The sequence below is a fragment of the Typopeltis vanoorti genome, chromosome 8, assembly GCF_054136105.1.
Source record: "Typopeltis vanoorti isolate ZY-2024b chromosome 8, IOZ_Tvanoo_1.0, whole genome shotgun sequence".
Classification (NCBI taxonomy): domain Eukaryota; kingdom Metazoa; phylum Arthropoda; class Arachnida; order Uropygi; family Thelyphonidae; genus Typopeltis; species Typopeltis vanoorti.
This window is the reverse complement of record NC_143556.1, coordinates 30,194,767-30,208,789: the sequence shown is the minus strand read 5'-3', so window position 1 is coordinate 30,208,789 and position 14,023 is coordinate 30,194,767. Positions and strand designations below refer to the sequence as shown.

The 14,023-nt window shown below is 34.4% G+C and overlaps 1 protein-coding gene across 1 annotated transcript in view; it reads right to left on the bottom strand.

Moving 5' to 3' along the window:
* The window catches only part of LOC150103899 (uncharacterized), a 426,738-nt gene extending 413,930 nt beyond the window's left edge, over nt 1–12,808 (bottom strand). Inside the window, exon 1 of the mRNA XM_090397172.1 lies at nt 12,563–12,808. The gene's annotated coding sequence lies outside the window, so the exon portion shown is untranslated. The remainder of the gene's footprint in view (nt 1–12,562) is intronic.
* Between the last annotated feature and the right edge of the window lie 1,215 nt (nt 12,809–14,023).

Here is a 14,023-nt window from a genome sequence, read left to right as displayed (position 1 = left end):
AGTTGGATAATCCGGAAACCCTGCTCTAGAGGCCAAACATGAAACTTAAAAACCATTTCAAGCCTCGAGGAAGCAGGATAGCTGTTTCACCAAATTAACGAAATCCACCAACCACCTAAAGACATGCAAGCGGGGAGACTCGAATCTACAATCTAGTAGTTGGAGAGCGTATATGTTATCTAGAACAGCGTTCTTCAACCTTTTTTCACCTGCAGACCGGGGAAAATAGGAGAAATATTTTGCTGACCGGCTGACGGCTAAGACAGAAACATAAACCAATGTAAGATAGTATTTTATTTATTAAATCCAGTGTTATAAAATTACAATTTTTAGCTAGTGCGGCATCTGCTGCTGCTTAGAGGTTAGAAATTTTGATATACGTGGCTGGAGCGTTGTTTCTGAGAGACGAAGAAATTTTTGGCGGACCGCCAGGAAATTTCCGCGGATCGGCATCGGTCCGCGGACCACAGGTTGAAGAACAAGGATCTGGAAGACCCACCAAAAAAAAAAAAAAAAAACAGTCGTGTAAACTTTTATAAAATTGATCAAACATGCAATTTGACGGCACATGTGGTTCTGTCACTTTTTCCCCCCCTTAAAAGTCCCAATATTTTTCAAAGTAGTACAAACATTTAGGTTAACTTGAGAGTCGAGCCCACAACGCTGGTGGCAAAGCTAATATTTTATTCTTCAACTGGAAAAGACCTATATTCGATTCTCATTATGCGAAAAATATTTTAAACAAATTGGTTTTAAATAGAACCGGAAATCGTTTTTGGATGCTCTCAAACATGCAAACCGACCAGAGAATACGCGCAATCGATAGATGAATGCTGTGGAGACAGCAGTAGATGATATAAGTGCAGATGGTGGATTATGTAATTCTATGTCATTGATTGCATGATGATAATGATGGTGATAATTTTTTGTTTGTTTTGTTCACCGATAAAAGAGGAAAAATGTAGCTTCAGCTTATAAACAAGAAATTTTTGATGACAATCGCATGGCAAATAGATAAATAAGAAACTAGCAACCAGAAATAATGATTATGTCAGTCAATGTTCGTAAAATTTAAATAAAAATGTTGCTTATTTTTGCCTTATGAACGTTGACTGAAATTCTGCTTGCTAGTTTCTTATCTCTTTGTCATGCGATTGTCAGCAAAGATCTCTTGTTTATAAATTGAAGCTGCATTTTTCCCTTTATCAGCGAAAAAATTATATTGTGATCATCATGAAAATCCTGATATGTACCCTCAAGGCGTGTAAAAGATTATATGATAGTTCATGATTAAGTTTATATTATTACTAATTTCCTATTAACATGTTTCCTTGAGATTAGCCTACTATTTGTAAGAACTCCAATACTGCTAGATCTTATATTTCGATCCTCTAATGCGCTTCCAACTGCATCAGTCCACCTAGATCTCTGCCTTTCTGCGGCTAGGCTAGGCTATTTGGAGTTAATGGCTGAACCAATTAAGGCAATGCGGCCAGTGTAAAACTCGAGTTTCCGGGTGAAAAAATACCCTACTTCCGTATGAGACCGGCTAATTCACCTTTAGTGAATTAGCCGAAAGAGACGAGATATAGGTTCCTCACATCATGGACGGGAATCGAACCCAGGTCTCTGACCAAAGGGCTTCGTCTATGACTGAGCTACAGGTATGAGCTAAATAAATATATTCTACTGGTATTAACAATAAGAATATAATATACTTTTATTATTTTTAAATCATTTGACTCACAAGCCTACAAAAGACATGTACAGCTGCATGTACAAGGCATTTCGAAATCCTGAAAACGTTTTACTAAGTTTATGAAAAAATTACAAAATGTGTTTCAATGAAAAATTGTAGTTATTTTAAGGCCAGTTCACAAATCATGACAAATGATAATCTATGTTATAGTCAGCGTTATGTAGACTATAAATTATGGATATTATTAAGTTTACACTATTTTTATAATTTTTAATATAAAATATTCAATATAAATTTTAATATAAAATAAAAAATCCTTTGCGATCATATTTTGATTCCCACTTCTTATTGGGTATTAAATCGATTAAACTAGGGTATATAATATTTTAATATTCAGCTTATCATAATCGTTTAATCAACTAAACTTTATGGAATCCTAAAATAAAAGATACAAGGGATAAATCATCTAACCATTTAACAGATGGTCACTCTCAAAAACTGTAACCTAATATTCTATCTATCCGCGATGTAACTGTGCATGAAATGGAAAAAATAGACCTGAGGTGGAAGAAGCATACAGGTAAGATGACTATATCCAATGCTTCGAATCGTAGAAGTAATGTAAAATAATTTGAGGGGAGGAGAAGAAAAGCAGTGAGTTGGTTACTGTGCATGAAAAAAACGCCAACAGAAGATCCTAAAGACTAGCAAAAACAAAAATGAATTGAAAAATTTGTTAAGAAGCGAAACAAAATTATTAAAGAAACGAACTGAGGAAAAAGTATAAATGTCAAATACTTTCTGATCATTATTGTAAGATATTTTGATTTAAAGAAAGGGGGGGGGGGGCTTTCTGAAAAGAAATGAATGATTTCAAGAACTCTCACGTGATACTTAATAGAGCAACAGGCGGCTAGTTGTTATTATATGTGAGGATGGGGGGGGGCACCGATTCTACTGAGCAGTTCTCACGTCGGTCCTAATTCCACGTTAACTAAACAGGAAGGCATCTGGCAAGTGAACCTGGAATTGTTGAAGATTCGATGTTTTCTCAACCTCCAAAATCCAGGTCTGCGATCTCTTCGAATAACTTGCACTCAAAGCCTGTTGCAGGGATATGAAACCGGCTAACTCATCTTGTGTGAAAAAGCATTTTTATTTTAGAGAAAATGTTTCTTGCATGAACTAAAAGAATCGAACTACGATAAGTCTTCTTTTCTTAAGAGAAAAATAGTTGAAATAAAAATAAATAATTTTATTAACTCAATAATTTTAATGAAACAAACACGAACTTTGAAGTAAGGAAATAATTTTATATAGTATGTGATTACTCTGTAATAAAAAGAAAGTTAGCCATAAATTCCTAATTTTCTAATGAAATAGCTTTAATAAAATCCGGCATATTAAATATTAATTACAATCTGGATTGCAGAGATCTCATGTGGGGTTAAATTTTGTTGAAGAAATTTAGTACTATATATTATAAAATTAATAATAAATAAATTATTTATTATTCGAATTCCCTGTGACATGGATATATCTGGAATTCTTTGTGGGTAAATTTTAGTCCAATATAAGACCATTACCGTGTTTGCAAGAAATCTTAAGTGGCTTGAAAATGGTACTATGTGTGTCTGCAGAACAAGGTTCCCAGATTATCCAACCCATAGGAGATTTGCCTGCATGCTTAAAAAGAAAAACTATTTAATATGTGCACTGAGTAGATACCAAGAGAAGCAAAGATCGCCAAAACATAAGATGGAGGGATGATCTACAAAGATGTGATATGAGATGGATATTAGCTAAAGACAGACAGAACTGGAAAATTTAGGGGAAGGCATATATCCAGCAATGGATGGAAAGAATCTAAAGAAAAGAAGTCCACTCACAATACTAAATGTGGTGTAGGTTTCCAACCTTTCGTTAGTCAAACGACCATAAAAAAGTATTTTCATCAATCGCATGTGTTCTTCGAAACCGTTATCTCACCTTCAGCTGTAAAGACACCTGAAAATGTTCTTCAACTTTTAGAAGATATTCGAATTCAGGTCTTTTTTACGTTTGTCTTAAGTTAATACCAGCCTGTGTGTGTGTGTGTGTGTGTGTGTGAGAGAGAGAGAGAGAGAGAGAGAGATGATGTATACATCCCCACACAACCGACACAATGTACGCATGCAGGATGTTTATATATGTTTTGCAGCTCTGGAATTTTACTCACAGAAAAATGGCTCTTCTTCCATGAAAGGTTACTGAGCCAGGCACGACAATTTGTTCTAATCTGTAGACCGAGAAAACGTAACCTAATATGTACTGATGATAACGGATTTACGCGAACTCTCCAATTATTATTATCGATTCTGTGCTTCAAAACATAACAATGACGGTTCCTTGTTATTACCAAACTGATTAGTAGTCTGATTTACCAGACTGTTAATTAGTTCTTATTTTCCACAGAAACGAAACACTTGCACCTCTCTTGTATAAATACATATTATATGTAAAAAGACATATATATAGCACAATATGAAAGTAACATAATAAAATAGAGAAATAAATCAAAAGTGAACATTATTCTATTAGAAAAAATAAAACACATTAGAAAATTTAAATAAAATATAATACAATTTCCGAATATATATATATAATTACTTGTCCCCGATACTTATACCCGATGAAGTCGTCTTCTTAGACGACTTCATCTGGTGCATAACATGAAAAGAGACATATTATATACTGTATATATAAAAGAAAGTACTTCTTTTGCACTCAATGAAATCACTGAAAAAATTCAAGAATCTCGAAACTCTGCTAAGCAGTCACTTAAGCAAGATGAAAAAATGTTACTGCTTTCAATGACTAAATTTCCAATTGCAAATGATAGGACTAAGACCAACAACTGGAATATTATAGCTGTTATAATTTCTATTGAGAATGAAAACCTATATAAATTAGGTACAAAATATGGTATTTTAAACCAACTCTATTCGAGGAACGAATTTACCGTTTGTAAGGAAACTTTTATTTCAGTTAATGAAGTTTCTGATATTGAGATAAGTCTAAGAGAATGTGCCCGCAAGAATTCTAATTTAGATGGTCAAGGTTTCCATTATTACAATTGTACAGCCCATTGTAACTCAAATCGCTGCAAATGTAAAAAGTCAGAAATCCTTTGTAATTCCAAGTGCCACAGAGGTCTTTCCTGCAAAAATAAGTAATTTGTTTTTAACCGGACAACAATCTCATCATCATCTTCCTTTTACCCTCTTTTACCTTGCGGTGTCGAGGGTTAGTTAATCGTCGGACCTCAAACCGTTCACAGGATAAGGTGGTCAGCCTTATGCCCCGGTGTATCCTATGGCCTGTAGTGTTGAGTTCTCAAGGCCAGTTTGCCTGCTTGCGGGATGATAAACCCCAGATAAACTGGGGAAAACCCTACTGTCTACGTCCAAGACCGGCTAACTTGGCTATGGCTGAGGAAGATCCTTAAGCTCCTCACGTCGTCGGCGGGAATCGAACCAAGGACACTCCTTCCCCAGGCATATGGTTGCGAAGCGCATAGCCACTAGGCTAACCGCGTGGACTCGGACAACAATATAATCATATAATAAGGTATTTATATAAAATATTTTTTTATAAAACATGTTTTTATTACATTTACCAGACTCCTCTAGGAATTATTAATAATTACCGGTTCATGTGATTAATTCTCGTTATTCACTTTAATCTCGTTATTTGGTTTGTATTAATAATAGCCGGTAATTATTAATAATAACCGAGTTTGTTACATTATCCGTAACACACACACACACACAGAGAAATAATAATTATTATTATTATTATTTCTCTTTTCATGCTATGTATCCGATGAAGTCTTCTAAGAAGAGAAAACTAGTTATACGCTCAAATAATAAATAGTATTTTTTCTATTTTGGTATCTCTCGGCATATATAGTCATTAAATTTTTAATCATATCATATAGCCGAGTAAATCCGTTGCATCAAGTACACACACTGTACATATATACAGGGTGTTCGGGATAAATTTGACAGTTTCGTAAGGAAAAAGAAAATCTTCTTTGTATCTATTAAATTTAATGAATTGACAAAAAAACATTACAGGCAGAGTTAATTACAATACTATCAACAAGATTTACTCAAAATAACCACCATTAGCATCGATCACAGCTTCAATTCTGCTTCGGAACCTCGAACAAGCTGATGCTACAGTCTCCCTGGGAAGGGCCGCAAAAACTGTTTTAATTTTATCCATTAACTGGGCTTTTGTATTACTGGAAGTGCGATTGGTGTCTTTTTCAACTGCGCCCCATACAAAATAATCCATGGGGTTAAGGTCTGGGGAGTTTGGAGGCCAAACATTTGGACTGGTGAAGTCGTAGAAATTTTCAGACAACCATTTTTGACTTTTCCCAGAGGTGTGGCAAGGGGCCGAATCCTGCTGCCATACATACGGCCTACCATTGGCTACCCTTGTTATCCAGGGCTTGACTACAGTTAGCAACTCCACGAACAAAGCCCGAATTCCAATGCCAGGGTTCTTCAACACCTGTTCCTGCAGATTTGCGAGGAATTCTGCTGTACGAACGCAATCAGATCGTCTGCTAGGGATCTTTCTTCTTGCTACATCCTCGTAGTCACCATTGCAAGTCTCTAGTTCATGCCTGATTGTTTTTACTGTATTCAGGGAGCATTGGGCAGCAGTCGTAATATCCTTATTTTGATGGCGGGCACGAATCATCATGATACAAGTTATTCTCTTCCATGATTCAGGTGGGTTCCAGCTATCCATCCTTTCTGACATCTTGTATATGAATGAAGAAGGGTCCAAACTTTTAAATGAAGAGAAGTGTGTGTTAATACATGTAACTTACGGAAAAATATAATTAATTATAAATATGTCAAATTTATCCCGAACACCCTGTATATATAATTTTGCCTTTCTCATATTTACACATCTCAAAACTGTGCTCTAAATTAGTTCTATAACCTAAGTAACATCTAGCCTATTCTTAAAATATGCTAAGTTTCTCATGAAACCATCATTTCGTTACACTCACCTTGGTCCTGTCTAAAATAATAAAGAATATCGGTAACAGTCAATTTCTTTACTACCTGGAAGTGCACCATCTATGTCATCCACTTCTGCCATGTGCCATACAAATGTATGAAGAAATTTCTTCTCATCGTTTCCTGTTGATAAGGTGTAACAAAAATGCTTCCTTGACAAACTATTCTAAGGATCGTACTTCCACTCTCTCTCTCTCTCTGCAACTGAATTGGCTGGTTGCCTTACCTGCCACTTTAATTTATGTTATGGGATGGTACACCTAGGGACTCTGTTCCCTCCTCTATCCTCCCTTATACATCAACGACTCTCTCGGTGACTTCAAGTTCAGTGCATGGTTTTGCTAACAGCAATGTTATTTGGATTACAGCGAATCCTTTTCTGCTATCCGAACATTTCAAGCTTGAAGATCATTCGTAACCAAATCCTTTAAAGCTGATTGTTTCATCACTCTTTAGCAGAAGTTGAAAAATCGAGTCAATATTGCACCTCTATCTTCCTCAACTTTAGAAACACTCTATCTCTTCTTCCTTTCCCATAGAGCAACTAACGTTGTATAAATCTCAAATTGGCCTCACCTTAAAATAATATATCCACACATTTGCTCTCGTATGATGATATTTATTTCTACTGATAACGTCGTCCTTTATGTCAATCAACAATTGCAATAATTTCCTGAATAAAATTAATAATACGAATTTTCTACTTTTTTAAAAAGGCAGCAAAGTGGCAGAGTCCAACTGTTTCACCGTGTTACAATTTTATCTTTTCCTTTAAAATTTTAAACGAGCTAAACCAGTTGTTAACAATTTGGCATCATATCTCTGCAAAATGTACTCTTCTGAAAGAAAGAACTTTTTCTTTGTCAGTCCATACATCCGCTGCCTACACACGGCACTGATGTGCTAAGGTTTCGCCTATTTGTATATTGCAATAATTTCATGAAAAAAATTAATAATATGCATTGCCGGCAAAGGTTGGTCGATTGGTAGAGCCTCTGCTACTAATGGCTCAGTTAAGTAAGTTTGAGCGCGGTTAGTAGTTGGAAGGGGTAAAATCGTTCGATGCTGTTGGCACACTCTCCCTCGATGAGTCTTTGGACTCCCTGGAGGTGTCAAATAATAATAATGGCCATATAAAGGTAACTGTTGAAAACCACTTCACACGTGTTCGTGCGAAGTGGTGATATTGCTAAAAATAATTGTTTGTTTTAGGTTGAAATCGATGAACAGGAAGTGTTCGAAAAAAAAATCGATATCATTTTAGTCTGTAATCAGAAATTAGCTGAAGTGATCGATTTTTTATTTTTTAATAAAATCAGAAGAAATGTCCCTTTTACAGCAAACGCTATATTCATAACAGGTTCTGAATATTTTAATTCGAAGTTTTTCTGTTTCTTTTTCTTTGAAACGGGATGATTTTAAATGTTATTATTTTTTGAAAATTCGTTCATGCTATTAAATTGGATTTTAATTTTAATATAAACATAATTTTTACTCTTCTCTTTATCATTCTATTATAGATCAATAATATATTTTCGGCGGAAGGCTACTAATTGTATCTAGAATTACGTGTCATATTTTACATGTTTGTCATGTTAATTCAGTTAACTCACATTCAGCCCCTATAAAAGTTCCTCCTGTCCTGAATGGAATTTAAAAAGAGGTCAGATATCGCGTCAAGCTTCCGATTATGGTATGATATGGTGGCACTGGATAAGAAATAAAGTATGCATATTAAAACAACGCTTTTATTAAATAGGAGTGAATTCAACGCTACTAAAAAAAAAAAAAAAAAAACTTGCTAACTAAATTAAATTATATATACCATGATGAACCTTTAACTTTCGATTCATACTCATTATATATAGTTTACATTTATTCATACAATATTAATACCTTTTAAAAGTACAAAAAAAAATGCTCTTGATATACAAACTGGAACAAATATCAAGGTGTCCCTCAACACCGTACTCAGTTTGTTCCTGTTTCATTTGTACATCAATATTAATTTATTTGCTGAAGGCAGTAAATTGGAGAAGATAACAATACATAAAAGTGATATTGAGATCCTGCAGGATCTCGACGTCACTTGAATAAATTATCTGCTCCTATATAATCTGCTCCTCCTCCTCCTCCTATACAATTAACTAATTTCTTTGGTGCTAAATCAAGCCAAAAAGTTACGCATTATGGAGTGAAAATATGGCAAGCTATGTATTATATCGATTGAACAAAACTGCAAGGGATTTGGGAATGATAGTGGACAGAGAGGTGAAGTTCAAATCACAATAATAAGCGAAATAGCAGAGAATTATTTGGGTACTGAAAAACAAACTGACGAGTAGAAACAATGAAGTTCTCTCTATTTATAAGCAGTTGTAATGACCTCTAAGGTTATCAGATTTGGTCGCCAGGATTTTTTTGAGAAAGAGGAAGTAGTGGAGAGGATCCAGAGAAGTGTGACTAAAATGGCGACTCATCTGTGGAGTGCATCCCATGAGAACAGTTATGGATTCACGGATTACAGTTTGGTTGATAGAAGAAAAAGAGATATGATAGAAACATATAAGTCGGTAAAAGGGTTTTACAGAGGAGAAAATGTTCAACACATGATACGAGAGGAAAAAACAAACACCATCCTCAAAAAAGTGACTAAAGGTGTGGTCACTAGGCATGTGAGGACGATATTTTTTGCTTGGAAGATGGTAAACGAGTGGAATGAATTATCTGGAAATGGTTATGGATATACTGTCAGTGAATAAGTTTGAGAGGTACAATAGACATAATATGAATAACAATTAATATAAGCATCCCGCAGTGAGTCGACTCCGTGGTAATGCCCAGTTATTAATAATAATTCAGTACGACTTCCAAACAGATCTATCTCCAATTCAAATTTAAATTCAATGTTAACGAATTTAGTCGTTCTTCTTGATCTTTGCGCTCTAGCAATACAAGTGTGTTACAGGTGAAGAACTTGTCGCGTTTGAGATCATTATCACGGGGGGAAAAAATGGTCAAAATAATAAAGTGATTATATACTGCCTCTATAGGCAATAGAAACATAGTTTTCTTCTGTTATCAAGCAATACCACCAGAGGTAGTCAGCCTGTTTTAGTTTTATTATAGAGGCAACCGGGACCATAAATATATTTATGATGTCTTTACAGACAAGACGAATACATTATGACACTACAACATACTATTTAGAAAGTATGTTTCAAAGAGTCGGTCTGTCTATTTTACGGGGAAAAAAAAAAAAAAACCTGCTCCTCCTCCTCCTATACTTTATTGGATTTCAACCAAGATTTCAGTAATTAAGGATATTGTAATAGTGTCCAGCAGTCCACAAGAAAAGAGAAACTGCATTTTATGTAACTTGTAAAATTAGAAATAAGGATATTTATACATACATACGGTGTATATACTACTACTATACAACAATTAAACTTACATTTATAAATAAATAAATAGTTTGATTTTACGTGTATTTTTATGCATACTTCCCTGTTTAAAAATCGAAGTCCTTGTTAAGAACAGCTCAGAAAATTATACTGGTATTATCATAAACAACATCATCAAGTAAAGCAGGATAAGATGATTAATGAAAACAAATACAAACACTTCAGTTGATATCACATGGTTAATAAGAGTAAATAAAGTCAATGAGATGCTATGAAGAAAGCAAAAAAAAAAAAAAAAAAGTGATCGATAATAAGTAAAAATAAAAATAAATGAGACTAAAATACTTTAAACACTACACGGGTTTTATATTACATGTAATATAATAAATAGTAATATATTAATTTATTTTTAAATCCATGTTTAAATATTAATTAAAGATTTGATATTCATGCTATTAAATAACCGCGTTAGGAAATCTAATTTTATGAATTGGTTCACAACTTATAAAATTAGGAAACGATACGAAAATTACATATAAAAACTGTATAAAAATGCAAACGAGATTTATATAACGGGAGGGAAAAGTCATAAAAATGATAAATATCACTTAAAACAAACAAATATACATGATCGGTATAATTAGCAAATTGATAATCCGTGAACGAGATCCGGCAACTAGATTCAAATAGGATTTTGTAAATATGGTAAACTAGGTGAGATCTTTGACAAATTACTTGATCTTTGTTCATCGTAGTCACAAGTGATGGCACAAACACACAATGGATTGCAGGACTTTGAGCAAATATTTTTGGTAGATGTAGCCTGCACCTAAAATAAAAATTATTTTTAATGAGTTCTCGGCAAAGTTTCAACATTAAACTAAAGGGTCTGAAATACTGAAACTCTGAGAGACTGAAATACTCTGGAGTGATGCCAATGCTTTACAAGAACTTCTGTCATGTCCAAATTGTCAATCGAAATATATTGAACAGTCTCTTTGGTATTGTTTTTCGCATCAGTCCTCTCACTTTTTCTTCATTTTCATCGCAGTGCGATTATGTGATATTCTGGAATGCTCATATCGCTTATTATCATTAACATTTTAATGATGATAACATACTTTGACAAGCATGTTTTAGCATTTCAGTAATGCGGAATTTCTTTCAAGTTTTATAAAAGTTTTGACAATGATTTTCATACTGATTAATGTCTTGAGATCAAGCAACCCAAGCAATCTCGAAGGGCGACGAGCTTTTTGGAAACCAGGATAGAGTCCATAATTTAAAAGTATCCACAACTGGTTTATTATTCCAAACAAATTTAATAATTAGTGGAGAGGAAAAAAGTTGGGGACGGAAGAATCTTCAGTGATATGGTGGTGCCTGAATGTTCTCGACTGGGACGCCATTTGTTTGTTCTAAGAGTGAATGTTAATCGCTGATTTCTGCAAAGAAAGCATTACATATCATAAAAACCACTAAAAACAATTCAGTATTGGATAGATCGCAACAGCCATTAAATATCTAGTGTTACTGAACACTCTGTAATATAATCTGACTTATGTTATAGGTGGATCGAATGCTGTCTAAAGTCCTAAAAATCGCCACTGTTCTCTCTCTCTCTCTCTCTCTAGGTATATAAATTAATCCATAATCTAATATGAAACTTCAGAACGATAGTTCATGACATGAGAAAAATAAAGAATGAACATGTTCGACAACTTACAGTTTTTCTAGAAAAACAGCGCATCATAATCATCATCACCAATCATCAACTCCAGAAAAGTAACAAGCACAGCATACCTTATATCTAACTTGCGAATCAGAAGAAAATAATATTCAGTTCAAAAGTTATTTCAGAAACAGAACCAAGAAAATCAGAACTTCTAGGCACGAAAGTGCCATCTCAGTGAAGTCCCATAAGAATCTACGCTGTGAAACATTACCTAGAAAATACAGACGTCTAATTGAAGCTCTTCATGCTGATCGACAACATGAAGGAAATTTCTGAAACCTTGCAATGTACCCTTTATTAAAGGATGTCTGTGTGTCTTTATGTGGCAGACGATTCTGTAGCTAGATGTGAGGTCACAGTCTTGCTTAGAGGCATGAAGTTCCTTGAAAACGTTCATGTTTACTCTCTAAGATAGTATTTTGGATTATTGAACCCTCAGCCTACCCACAGTAATAATGTGCTAAACCTTTTCTTGGATACTAATGCTATAATTTTAATGTGCTATAACCTTCCGTGGCATAAAAAAATTCCCACATTCCTGTCTCTGATGAACAAGTACTAAAAAACTAAAAATTATACTGCAATGAAAACACTCTTATTAGTAAATTCTATGTTTATTAACAGGTGACAAAAAACTTACCTTAAACTGCGGTATAAGGACACAGTTCTAATACAACGACACACAAAACAAGTATGGTGTGCAGGTGCTTACCAATACAAGGTAGTACAAAATATATAGGCTTTCATATAAAATAATCTCAAAGAGAATGTGTACATTTTCTCTACAACAAACTGAAAAGAACAATTATTATCAAACAAATGAAACTGAAATACATGTAACTTGGCATACATTTAGACAGTAAAATACATTGTGAATTAACTGTGACAAAACATAATCCGAATCCACGCAACATGAATAATAAAAAAAGTTGTAAGCCTATCGTACATTAGTACCGTACATGGGGATAAGAGTCACAGAATCCAGAAATCGTACTCTAGAGACCAGACGTGGAACTTTTTCAAATTTCTTTCAAGCCTTCAATAAAGGGTATACATAAAAAGCATTCCATAAGCCTCGCACTCTTGGTCATCCACCTCTGAATTCTCTCGACCACATCCTCATTATTTTCAAGAATCCCAGGAGACCAAATCTGAGTAGAGTAGTTCGGTTTTCCTTCCTATTTTTCAAATTCAGGGTTAACAGATGTCTTCTTTCTCTTCAACTTTAAGGCTGTCCATGATATTAATGTGTAATGTAGGTTGCCCAATCTATCGTGTATAGAATTTCCATAAAACTTGTCAGGTGTGTTTTTCAACATCCAAGCGATCCTTTTAGTCTACTTTCGCCATTATATCTTCTTAACTTCAACTCCCTGTCCACTATCGTGCCCAAATCCTTGGCCTCGTCAATTTCTAGCAGTACAATCCCATCGATATATATAGTGCGAGCATCATTTCAAAATGCATGCAGAATACAGGTAGGGTCAGCGTGCAAGGCAGCTTCTCTGCCAACGATTTTCCTATTGTTTTGTTTATTTCGTTGTTTAAGAATTAAAGTCCTTCGAATGTAAATTTTTTGTCGATTGCCAGTTAGCAAACACTACTCTAAGGACTCGTTCAAAATAAAAACAAGTATTTTCCAGTCTCCATTCTTATAAATTATTATTGTTATTATTATCATCATCATCAGACATCCAAGTTGAACATAAAAGTTGAATAGCAAAGATCCCAAAACAGACCCCCCTTGGGATATACCATTAGCAATTTCCTCTTCTGGGATATCGCTCCTCCATACACAACTTGCTAATACCCATCAGACAGCCAATCCCTTATCTAACCTTGTGCTTTCCAATTTAATCACCAGTTCTATATGTGGCAATCTATCAAAGGCCTTTGCAAAATCTAAATCATGCATCACCTTTATCGAATACATTGGTAACCTTGTTATAATAAGTAAGCAGATTACTAAAACACGATCTTCTTTTAGTAAACCCATGCTGACCATCAAAGAGAATGCTGCTGTTATGAACCCATTTCTGAATCATAGTTTAAATTCCATTTAGCTCATCTGTTAAAACACACCATACTTTAATAACTTTCA